General features: G+C 38.1%; 1 protein-coding gene and 1 pseudogene across 2 annotated transcripts in view; both read right to left on the bottom strand.

Annotated features, from left to right (window-relative positions):
• The window catches only part of CAMK4 (calcium/calmodulin dependent protein kinase IV), a gene marked incomplete at its 3' end in the record, with an annotated part of 217656 nt that overhangs the window by 181669 nt on the left and 22873 nt on the right, over positions 1-13114 (bottom strand). The window lies entirely within an intron of this gene.
• LOC309820048 (high mobility group protein B1-like) lies at positions 4754-5503 on the bottom strand (annotated as a pseudogene). The gene has a single exon. The product of its transcript is annotated as a high mobility group protein B1-like (transcript).

Genomic DNA, 13114 nt, shown 5'->3' with positions numbered 1-13114 from the left:
ACTGACCACTGGTCTAGTGGCTAGGATTCGGTGCTCTCACTGCCGAGACCCGACCCCAATCTTTGGCCAGGAACCGAAACCCTGCTTCAAGCCACTGCGGGCCAAGGCCACCCGAGATCAAACTCAGTACCCTGACTGAACTCCTATCTTTCCTTTATCTTCCCCAATTCACGTAAACTTTATATAAAATGTCAGGTCACAATGATAATTATGATATATGTAATATAATTTAAAAATCAGTATTGCCTTGAGATCACTAACTGTATTTATGAAATTGATTTCACATAACAGGCATGGGAAACTAAGTCAAACACCATTTCCACCAAGTGAAAAAGAAAAATCATCTGATGTAGTCAAGAATCACTCTTGAAAGTGTACCTTCTAAAAAGATGGTGACGGTGAACTATGATCTCTTTGTGTTGTCTTACTGACTGCTACCCTTTCTTTTTAACTTATATGCCGGCATTCTGGTTTAGTATGATTCATTTATTCTAGGAACAACCCAGCTAGGGTGCTAAATTACTATTTTCTATGCTGCAAAAAAACCTTACCCTAATGGGTACTTCCACAGGAAAGAGAAGCAATAATACAAATCAATCAAACCAAAAATATTTGCCTGTGTGATAAATGCATTCACCTTATAATAAATAGAGAGTCAGAAGGAAGAAAAGAGTGATAATTGCAAAGCATTTATTTTGAAGTGTTTTTTCATTTCTCCTCAAAAGGATATAATGTAAGAGGGAAATTATTCACAATTGTAGCATATTATTAGGCTAAATATATATAAATTGTATTAATAATGGTACCTGCCCTACTGCACAACCCATTTCACTGTTATTGATGGAATATGAAAAGCCACATGAAAGCAAGTTAAGTGGGTCATTATTTACCTTTTAGATTATGCTTATCCATATGACCAAGATGGACTTCAAATTGTCTGACTAAACTTTAGACAGGTTTCTTCCTGACTATAGTCTCCTGACCTCCCTTTCCTTAGAGAATTTACTTTAGAAAACTGTCATTTATAATTTTTTCCTCTGCCCCTTTGAGATATAAATCTTCAATAACCCAGGAATGTCTTTCTTTCTCCAGGACAGGGGAACTATCCCTTTGAAATGTAACCATCAAGAAAGATAGCATCCTTATCTTCCAGTCTCTGTGTGAAGGTAGGAGCCTAACTTCCGTAAGCACTCATTAGCAGATACAGATGGCCTAATCACATTGACTAATCTCCCCACTAGTGTCTTCCAGTACTTTTCCACTAGCTCAACTCAGCACTTAAAAACACTCCTGCCTTTTATTTCAGTGGAGTTGAATTCAAGCTCAACTAATACAATAATCTCTCTCCTATTACAATAATCTCTCTCCCCTATTGCAGTTGTCTTGTATAAAGTCTTCTTTGCTGGTTTAGCTGGTTGGGTGAAATTTTTCTTTAATACAGCAAAGTTGCAGAAGGAAGACCTAAGTTGGGTCTTCACAGCCCATGAAGATATAGTGGTGGAGTGAGGAGCCCAGGAATCTATGGAAGGTGCTAATAAGTGGACACAAGAATGAACCTGCAGAACTAAGACTCCTAAACTGTTAAACTATCAAGGATAAGGGCCTCTCTTTAATGCCTTAGGCTATATACCTTGAAAAAGGGAGATACATTGTACAAGTTTTAACTCTGGACTATGGTTAAACATGTGGGGAAAAGAAACACTTTTAAGAAGGGCACAGTGCCAGTCACTCAGATTGGTACATATTCCAGCCCCAGAGAGCTTAAGCTGGTTCACAAGAGGAGAAGGTCTGTAAGGAACAGTAAGTCATGGGATAAGGCCTTATTACTGAAGGGATAAGAGGTAAATTCTGCTTGTAATCAATGCATAAATTGGAAGAGAATGCAACACAAGGTGGGGGAGCATTCCCCCCCAACTTTTCACAGTAAATGTGGGAACCAAATAGAGTGACTCTCTCCCAATGTTAGAAGCACAAAAAAGACCTCACTATGGTGACATGAAAGGCAGTTGCCAAAGGTAGAAGATGAAATCTCAAGGATGATGAGGTGAGGAAGATGAAGACAATTATTATTGTGATTGTTTGTGACAAAGTTGTGAGTTTTAGAAGAATCAGGAAAAACTTCACCATGTGTGACAATGGAACTGTATCACAGAGAATGTACAGGGGTTCATCATATGACAAGGTCTGACAAAAGGCATTCTGAGAAGAGTGACAATGCATTTAAGATGGAGATGCCAAAAATTAAGCTGGCAGCCAATTTACATATCCAAAAATGCAGGGAGAGATCAGATTGCAAAATGTCTTAAGAACCGTAATTGAGATGATCAGATTTTAATTAGAAAGATATTTCCGATTTTATAAGGAGGGTAAATGTTAAGGGGAAGAAATTAGGGATCAGGATACATGTTAGAGTACCACTGAAGTAATAGTCCAAGTGTGAAAGATTGAGGGCTTCAACAAAGCAGTGGCAGTAGAGATATAGAGAAGTTTCTGGACTTGAAGGATCTTCAGGGTTGGGAAGTTAGAGAGTGAACTGAGAGATAATAAGGAGTGAACAGAGCCAAGGAAGAGACTGAGATTAATCACATGGGAGCTTGGAAGTGTAAAAGCAGGAATATAGGGAGAGAAATGGGAATCTTTTGAGGGAGATAAAATATTCAGATTGGAAAATCAGGCCTACAGTTCAGAAGAGAGTTGGGTGCTATAGACACATATTCAAGACAAGAATACTGAGTTATAACCAAAAATGTTGGCACATACAAGATCACTGAGCAAGAGCTGTAGAGGAAGACAAGAAGGTTGAGGGTGTAGCTTGGGGGAAGCCTACACTTCAGGAATAGACCAAGAAATAAACAACAATGAAGAAGGGAGAGAAGGGCCAGTGAGGTATGAAGGAGATTTTACCAGAAGACATGGTACAAGTGGAACCAAAGGAAAATGTTTCCAAAAGTTTTGATGATCAAAGCCATCAAATGCCGGAAAGAAGTCAATGAATATAAAGACAAAAATTCTGTTGAACTTGGCTAATAAAAGGAGACCTTAGTGTTTTAGTTTTAGGACAGAATCAAGATTGATCTAGATAGAGAATGGGAGATCAAGATGAGAAGAAAACAAGTGGACTGACTTCTCCTTCAAGAATGTTAGCCATAAAAGGAAAAAGAGATACACTTATTTTGTCCTTTAAAAATCTTTTCAGCTATTATTTATGATGATATCAAAAGAATTTTTTTTAAAACCTCTGCAAGTATTAGTTTATTAGTATCATCCAGGACTCAGATGTTCAGTATTCCTCCTGAAATTACATAAAACAAATGCAAATGGAAAGAATCCAAGTCAAAATTATATAACAAAACAGCACTCCATCACAAAAGCATGTAAAATTACAAGAACACTATTTTAAAACACTGGCACTTTAAGAGAACGATAATCTCAAAAACCACAAAATTGCCAAATTGTTCCCTAAACTGTTAAGCAGATAAACATATGACCCTGATGAATGAGCTTGAGTTTTGTAAAGAAAAATCAAATTCAAATAAATCAGGTAATTCATACTGAAAGACAAAGTTTGTCTTCTTCCCTCATGTCTATTTCATTTATAAAGGGGCAAACCATAATATAGGAAAATATACCTGATTTAAAATGTGGTATACAATTTTAAAAGTTGGCCCAATTAATTAAAAATACCTTTAATGGAGGATCTCAAGTTTCCTAAACAATCCATATTTAGATAAATGGGAGAAGACATTTACAGCCAGCACTTTTTCTCCAGAGCCTTTTTGGGACTAATATTAACAACAACAAAAAAACGTAATATGGCAGTCTTGTATTTCAAGCTCACGCTTTTGGGGATACATTCTCAGTCTTAAACGTGGGAACTGCAAATATAACTGCCATTACATGGTAATGGGAGTTAAAGGATGTAGAGTCCTCATGTAATGATTAGAACATACTTTTCTATTAGTCCTTCAAGGACAGACTTTCAAAATGTTTGATTCTAATAATCCCATGCTGTGAGTAGATTGGTTACTCTTCACTTTGTAAATGAACCTGGGCTATGTGAAATGTGATATCAACCGATAAAGATTTGAGTTTCAGTTACGGATGAAAACTGTCTCAATTAAACTTTTATTACCCTCATCATGAGTATGCAGGGTATGTACACAAAAGCTTTTTATCAGCTAACTATACGAAAGATAAACACTGTAATAATTCCTGTGATCCAAAATGGGCAAAAGCAAAAGACTAGCTTCCCCTTAAGAAGAAAATTTTCAGACCTATGAAAAGGACAACAATACTAATAAAAAAAATTGTATTTACTTAGAAGCATTCAGAATGTCAACAAAACAGCTGCAACTTCTTTCTTTTTTTTTGCAATTACAGAGTAGTATTCAGTTAACAGAACAATTATTTCGTATAAGCTGCATCAGAGACAACTGAAGATGAAAAAACTACCATCCCCATATATAACTAATTTGTGCTGTGCACCAACAAGAACCTGCTTTAAATTTCCATGCCAATTTACAACCCCCATACTGTACCAGGCAAGGTTAGTGGCTATTGAAAATACCACCAGGACAGGGCTATCTAAAGACACATTTGGTAGTGTGTTAACTATACAAAAAAAGACACTGCACAGTTTAAAAACAAAATCTTACATAGCCTTACATTTAAATTTTTTTCTTTAAAAGGAGTGAGTTGTGTACAGGGGGGTGAAATGCTTTATAGACAAGAAAAAAAACTGCGCTGAACCAACTTATTCATCATCATCTTCTTCCTCTTCATCCTCTTCATCTTCCTCCTCATCACCATCCTCTTCATCTTCCTCATCTTCCTCCTCTTCGTTCTTTTTCTTGCTTTTTCAGCCTTGACGACTCCCTTTTTTGCTGCATCAGGCTTCCCTTTAGCTCGGTATGCAGCAATATCCTTTTCGTACTTTTCCTTCAGTTTAGCAGCCTTCTTCTCATAAGACTGCTTGTCACCTGCAGCAGTGTTATGCCACATCTCTCCCAGTTTCTTGGCAACATCACCAATGGATAGGCCAGGATGTTCTCCTTTGACTTTTGGACGATACTCAGAACAAAACAAGAAAAAGGCCAAAGGAGGTCTCTTGGGTGCATTGGGATTCTTGAACTTCTTTTTTGTTTCCCCTTTAGGAGGGATATAAGTTTTCACTTCTCTTTCATAACGGGCGTTGTTCGCCTTTGCCATGTCTTCAAACTTTCCTTTCTCTTTAACAGACATGGTTTTCCACCTCTCTGAGAACTTCTTAGAAAACTCTGAGAAGTTGACGGAAGCATCTGGGTGCTTCTTCTTGTGCTCCTCCCAGCAAGTTTGCACAAAGAATGCATATGATGATATTTTGCCTCTCGGCTTCTTAGGATCTCCTTTGCCCATGCTTAATTATTTTTCCTCTGCGAGGCACAGAGTCGCTCAGTGCCCGTCCGGCTCTCACTTGCCCCGGCGCTGTCTCTATGGAGCTCAATGTACTGCAATGGCTGTGAGAGCGGGAGCCAGACCAAAAGAATTTATAGACAATGTACAAGGGTATATAGTTGATATGTTCTTGCAAAATGGCTTATAAATTGAGTTACTTTCTCCTTAATTCATCTAAAGTTTTCAGGAGTACTTTGTCACTTTTGATCGATCTTAAACTGGCATTGCTTCCTAACACATCAGTTTTATATTTTTCTATTTCCAGATCTGTCAATTTGTTAATGATCTATAAAAACTCACTTTCACACCCTAAAGGAGTTCACTCTTACATGAATGTCACAGGAAATACTTTGATAACATGAAGCTCTCTTGAAATACTTTTTGTGTGTGTGTGTGGTACGCGGGCCTCTCACTGTTGTGGCCTCTCCCGTTGCGGAGCATAGGCTCCGGACGCGCAGGCTCAGCGGCCATGGCTCACAGGCCCAGCCGCTCTGCGGCATGTGGGATCCTCCCGGACCGGGGCATGAACCTGTGTCCCCTGCATCGGCAGGTGGACTCTCAACCACTGCGCCATCAGGGAAGCCCTGAAATACTTTTAATTAGTTTTATACAGTGGAAATTTTGTGAATCACATTTTCTTAATGGAAATCAGAACAATTAGGAGATTACACATATGGCTATGGTATTTAAAAAATTACAACATCTTCTAATCACTTGGAGCAATGCATGTGGGTCACTGTAATGACCTGGTGAAGAGAATTCAGGGCAGTATACCTTTACCTATCCTCCAGAGACCACAGATCCCTGTTACTTCCAATGGATTGTCAGAAACCTGCCCATTTCTCCTTCAGTATTCTTCCCATGGATACCATGAGTACAGTAAGAACATCCTATTGGGTATGTAGGTCAAAATCACTTTTTCTTTCTTTTCTATACTTCAAATCAAATTACACTAAGAGAATCCATTAGTTGCTGCAATTTTTCCCTGGACTGCACTCAGTTTTAAAAGAATAATTAGTCAGTATCAAAATATATATGGCTATATATGGGGTATGTGTGTGTGTTTGTTCTAAAGATGAGAAAACTTACTGTAAAACGAATCGTTTTGTCTTTACACTATTAGCTTTAAAATTACTTAGTTCCTGCAATACTGCAGATTCCAATCCATTACCCACATATCCAAAAATACACTGGAGGAGGTTGGTATTTTAAGTGATGTAAAACAGTGTTGTGGTAACTAGGAAATGAGCTTTTAATTAGAACACACCATCAGAGACTCCAAATGATCATAAGATGATGATGCAATGAATCTATAAATGCAAAGCTTCTGAGACTACAAAGATAAATAATGGGAACTTTACAAATACAGCTTGGGCTCTGGGGATGCAAACACACAATTCAGCTCTTGTTTTCATTCCCAAGACAGGCTGAGCTAAGGTGCTGTACAAATTGTTACTCTAAAAGCGGGCAATAGAGATCTTAGGGAACTTTAGATAATGGCTTTTTAAAGGCTCTGCTGCATTTACTCAAAACTCTGACCTAGCTGAAGTTGTTGGCAAAGATAAGCAGTTTGGTAAACTCTACCAAGAGATACACAGAAAATTAGAAAATCAGCTTACTCCACACAAGAATAAACTTGCTGGGCATAAGTCCAAGATTACCCATTCAGATTATAATAAAGACTGCTACGAACATTTTCTCTTTGTAATGAGAAATATAATTCCTTAGTACTTGGAAAGAAGTTTTCTTCCCACAGCTCACCAAGTGAGTAGATCCAATGCAGGTAATGAGGGCATGGGATGGGCAGACCAAAGTTATTTGTAAGACACAGGAACCAGGCCCCCTGGCCATCAAGAACAGCTCAGATAACATTCAACTATGCTATTAGACCATCAATAAATTCAGTCAGAAATGTACTTCAGTCACACCAGGGAATTCCAGTAATCAGCCCCAATTTAGAAGATACAAAAAACTGCTCTGTATTTTTTTTCAAAGTTCTAAGTAAAGGTTGGACAAAGGTCAGCCTTAGGAACATTGAGACTTCATTGGATTCTTTTGCAGTCACTGGGCTCACTGCAGTGCTATTGACACATGGTGCTTCAGGTTTCCCCCCAGCACCTGATGTGGGCCCCATCAAGGTCAACACAAGTAATTACGCAGGGTATGGAAATAAGCCCCCAAGAACCAGAACCCCAGAGAAAACCAGGGAATTGAGACCAGTACCTTCATTACTCATAATTAGCTTTATTTTTACCACCATCACCCAAAGAATTGTAGATGCCAATGTTGATGCAATGCTGAGGTATTAGCAGTGATAATCTCTTGCCCTGTAGATGCTGGCAATCATAGATGATAAAGAGTAGATGGGATGAGCAGATGTATTTATGAGAAGGGATTTCTGAATCCTGAGAGAAACTGACCTCTTGGTCCCTCAGTTTCTCTCTTAAAATGTTAATTCTACATATCTTACATGAACATCATCTCTGCCACACTTTAAAATTTGTATTTTGATGTTAATATCAGTTCATGTCATCACAGAGTGAGAAGGAGTTAAATGAGGCCGACAGGTCTATTCCCTGTGTTTTATCAAGGGTGTCAACCCTGCTCACAATCTAGAAAAGGATTCTGAGCAGACCTGGGATCATCTTACAGCCCACACTGCAATGGTCACATTGCAGGAATCTGCCTCCTGGAGGGTCTGCCCACATGCTCCCCACCCTAATCCCCATTTTCCGTCAGCTTCTCTTTTTGTGTCAAACTCATAAAATGAGTTAATAGGATGCAGCAACATATCTAGTTATATCCCAGGAGGCAGAACTAAAGCACTTGCCCTCAACTTCCAAAACAGACCTTTGACTATGTTTGAGAACGAAATTGGAGTCCCTTCCATCTCTATATGCAGCAATAATCTACAGGAAGATCATTTATTCTGGGCTTCTATTTTTCATCAGCCAGATTCAATGTTCTGATCTTAAACTGACAGTTTTACCAGAGTTCTATATCTGAGCACCATAAGACTTCTGAAATGCTTTCTAGGTGAAAAGAAAATATTTATATATAACATAACAAGCAATTCATTATTTAAATAACTGAAATTTATTTGGAAATTATTCAAATAATGAATTGACCTGTCATTATGTAGCTTAATGGAGTTGATGATGACAAAAGCCTTGTCTGAGATGAAGAAATATCAGTGTGCATATAGGAATATAAAATTAGAAAATTAAAGTGGCCATTTCTGGCACACTTATTTTTTAAAAATAAAAAAATGTATAAAATCTCAATAGCTTCTTAATAGCTAAAGCTTTTTTTTTTTTTTTTTTTTTTTTTTTTTTTGCGGTACGCAGGCCTCTCACTGCTGTGGCCTCTCCCGTTGCGAAGCACAGGCTCCGGACGCGCAGGCTCAGCAGCCATGGCTCACGGGCCCAGCCGCTCCGCGGAATGTGGAATCTTCCCGGACCGGGGCACAAAGCCGTGTCCCCTGCATCGGCAGGCGGACTCTCAACTGCGCCACCAGGGAAGCTCAACTGCGCCACCAGGGAAGCCCAATAGCTAAATCTTTTCAATCGTCCATAAAATTAAATAAATACTATCAAGATCTAAAATCTAACTATCAAGATCATTGTAGTTAAGCGTTTTAGCAAATGTGCCATGTTCATTTCTGTTCTTTTTCTTTTTTTAAACTATCATGTTTCACTCTCACCAACACTGAAGCTGTTGACTATTTTGATATGGCATTGTGTTCCCCTTTTCTGCTTCTTTTTGATGAATAGTAAATAACGGAACATAAAACATTATTGGAGTTCTCTAGGTGACAGGACTGAGAAAAGCAAATGCTGACCATCTGTTGAGGCAGAACAGCCCGGCCCTGTCCGGAATTGGAAGTGACTCTCCTCCCAGGCTTCTAGGGCAAGCGGGCAGGCAGCACCTGCGGTTGGTTGGGGATATCTGCTCAAAAAAGGCGCATGAGCACATGGCTCCAAGGCTGTTCCATATGCAGCTGCCAGAACCCAAAGGTGCTTTTGGAGGAAGATGAAAGGCAGGAGTGGTGGTACAGAAGAGGCACAATGAAGTATCACCCATGCAGAAATGAGTGTCCACCTCCACATCAGAGACTAAGACATTACCAGCGTGAATGTGTGTGTGTGTTGCTATAAACTAGTTATTTAATCAGCAAAGGCCAAATGACAAAGAAATAAGTCTCTGTAGACAAGGAAACAGGCTTAACAAAAATTAGAAAGCTAATACAAATGCAAATACAACTTACAGCCTTATATCTCTTTATACATTGTCTATGCAGAGCTCTCACAAATACAGGTAGCATCATTTGCTATTGCTAAGTAGTTATCAGACTGGTGAAAATTTGTAGACTACTGGAACTATTTTTCTAGTCCATGCAATGCTACATTACTAACTATCATTATGTTAGGGGAAAGTTCCTTATCCAGTCCTTATTTTGAAAATCAGTAGAATCAAAGGTAAAAGAATTTCTCCAGAAAAAACAAACAAACCTGTAGCAAGTCACAAAATATTTAGTCAAAGTTTTTCTAGCAAGTTCTTTTTATAAGCATCACATCACAATTAACTTACTATTGCAACATTATTATTTTTTTGGTACTAGCCTATTGCTAAGTATTATGTATACATTCTTATTGAGACCTATAAGTAAGGCTCATAGAATTTTGTTACACTAACCATTAGTGTAACCATTAGTAACCACAGTTCTCCAAAACTGTTTTCAACTTAAAGTGGTTAAATGGAGAGCTCCAGGGAAAATATATAAGAAAATGCTGGTCTTGAATATATCATGAAGGCCTAAATAAGGAAGTAGTCTTATTTGTGTTCTTCCACACTTACCCATACTAAACAAAAATATGTAAGAAGACACTTACTCTTTCTGGCTTTACAATATGCCATACTATTTACAGCTTGAGCCCTATATCTCTATGTACAGATGGTACTTCAGCAGCCAACGATCAGAGTCCCCACATGAATCAACTGAAGAAGCCAATACGAATGACGTTGACAAAGTTTAAAATACACCTCCAAATAGATCCATTCTTGGAAAGTGTGTGACTACAGACTTGGGGAGTAATTCCCAGAGTTGTCATGAATATGATGGTTCCCTGGCATTCTACAATGATGACTATGCCTTGGCATCCCATAACTCTCTGCCCTAGCCCAGATGCTTTCTGTTATGCTAACATGAATCAAGAAGTAATACAAGCATAAAGAAAAAGAAAATGTACATATATGCAAGAGTTTGGACTCATAATTATTCCCTGCTCTCTCCCATCAAATCTGAGTTCATTAATGGCAAGGAGACATGAACAGTGAAGACCTGGTGAACCCCAAACTCACTGCCACAAAGTCATATACTTACACCACACAAAATGAACTAGAAAAGTATGAGCTGCCTCAATGTACGTCTGTACCAGGAATCCTTCACTGATGAACACATATTGAATTTTCCCTTCCATCACAGCTACGTATCACATTCTTACTTATTTAGATTTGATATTTAGAAGCATTTAAAGGGAAGGACAGACTAGGCAGAAAGGACAAAAATTAAAAGCAAATGGAGAATTAAAGAAAAGCACAGACACCAAAAAAATCACAGAAAGAAATAAAAGCACTCTCAGATTGAATCCTCATAGCTGTATTATTTATTTTAAAAAGAAGCTAAATGAAGAGACGGCTGTAATTAATCAGCCCTGCCTTCCTTCTAGACTAGTGATGCAGTGGGCATGGCAAACACACTGAATGTGTCTTGTTAGGTAGTTCCTCTCTGTTATGGTCTTGGAGGTTATTTTTGTTTTTGTTTTTAAATTACTACCAGTGCACCTGTATATTTCCAAGATCAACTTGGACACCCTAGCAGACAATACCTCTGCTGGACTAAATGACCCTGGAGAAAGAATTCAAAAAAGATGCCTATTCCTCTGGAATGAAATGGCTTGGCCAGTGCAGAATGGACTGGATGTCACTTTTTTGGTCAAAAGCCTTTATGCAGTGTACAAAAGATTGCTGAAGAGTAAAATATAAGCGATTATTAACAACGCAAGAACCTTTCTTCTGGTAATAGAACCTCAGGAAAGTGCAGCTAAGAGAAGTGCAAAGTATAAAATGCAGCTACCCACATTATATTTCTTAAAGATACAGAAATGTCCACCACTCTAGAAGCTCAAGTTTTATCTAAGTTCAGTAGGCAACAGCAAAGAATGTCCAAGAATTTACAAAGTGAAGGCAGTTGTCGGGCTGACAAAAGTCACACTTCACTGAGGGGTGGGAAGTGCTAGACAAAGAGGATGAAAAATATGCGAAAGCTCAAGGAAAGGGCTCAGTATTGCCTGACACAGGAGTCAAAGGTCAACATGAAGATAAAATGGTAGTCAGGACAGAAGATAATGGTGATTGGGAATGGAAAACTGAAAGAAAAATGAAGAGAGAGATGGTAAAATGGGATCCAGGTAAGCATACAAAGTATGAAGAATGAAGCAGATATGAGGAAAAAGAAGTGAATGTTGAAGGGATGGAGACACTATACGAAGAGGCAGCAGTATACTGGGAAATGGCATTGAGCCTTCAGTTATGCGTGCATCATTCTAGAAATAAAGTCAGCACGTGATGAGCCCATAGGCTCTGATAATGGATAACAAAAAATAATATGGGTTATCAGCTACAAGTCACCAATTTTGGTCTTCTGATACTACTTTGAGGCCATTATCAGAAACAAACCTGATTTTTAAGAAAAGCCTGTATAGAATATCTTCTTTCTTTAAAGAAGTGCATCATGCCTTTAATCAGGTAGGACCAGCCCAAAGGACTCTCTCCCCGAGCTCTTCACAGTTCCCTGATGGTACAGTCACATTGTACCTCTGAAATGTGAAAGCACTCTGAATTGCCTGTGTCAGGTTCTGAATATCCAATTGGTGTGCTTGGCCAATCTGCTCATAATTTCATTTCACTATATCTTAGATATTTTGTCTGGGACCTAGTAAATTCGACAGGGAATTCACTTCAGAAGAGGCAATGTGATAGTTTTAGGAAGTACAAGCTTTGGAGTCAGACAGATAACCAGACCATCCTGCGCCACGGCGCTTACTGCCAGTGTGACCTGGCAGGTTATCGCTTTCCCCAGGCCTCAGTTTCCGTGGGTTAATAATGCCCACCTGGCAGGTTATTGTGAGAGTTGAGGACAATAAAGATAACATGCCCAGCTCATAGTACATACCTGTTAAAGGTCAGCTGCTATTGCTGTATGTGATTTTGTCTACTCAATGGAAGAACACATTAAATATGTTTTTATATTTTATATAAAAGCATATTAAAATCAATCAACAATAAATATATTTGTAAATTTATAAAACATTAACCTTAACCCTAAAACAAAGTAACTGGGGAGATAAATAATTAGATGAAAACAATTATACACATATACAAATACAAAAAGAACTGAATATAACGTGAATAGTGATCATTTCTGAGTAATGGGATTAAAACTAATTTTTACTGTATGGCTTTTGTTTATCTATCATTTCCAAAATTTTTACACTCAAAACAAATTTATGCTATAATTATTTAGATATTTAATACATTTAAACATATTAATTTGTAATAAATATAGATACCTTTATATATATTCTATATAAATATGGTAATATTTAGGCTATTCACTTTA

This window comes from Grampus griseus, assembly GCF_964374135.1.
Source record: "Grampus griseus genome assembly, chromosome: 3".
Classification (NCBI taxonomy): Eukaryota; Metazoa; Chordata; class Mammalia; order Artiodactyla; family Delphinidae; genus Grampus; species Grampus griseus.
This window is presented reverse-complemented; position numbering and strand designations above follow the sequence as displayed.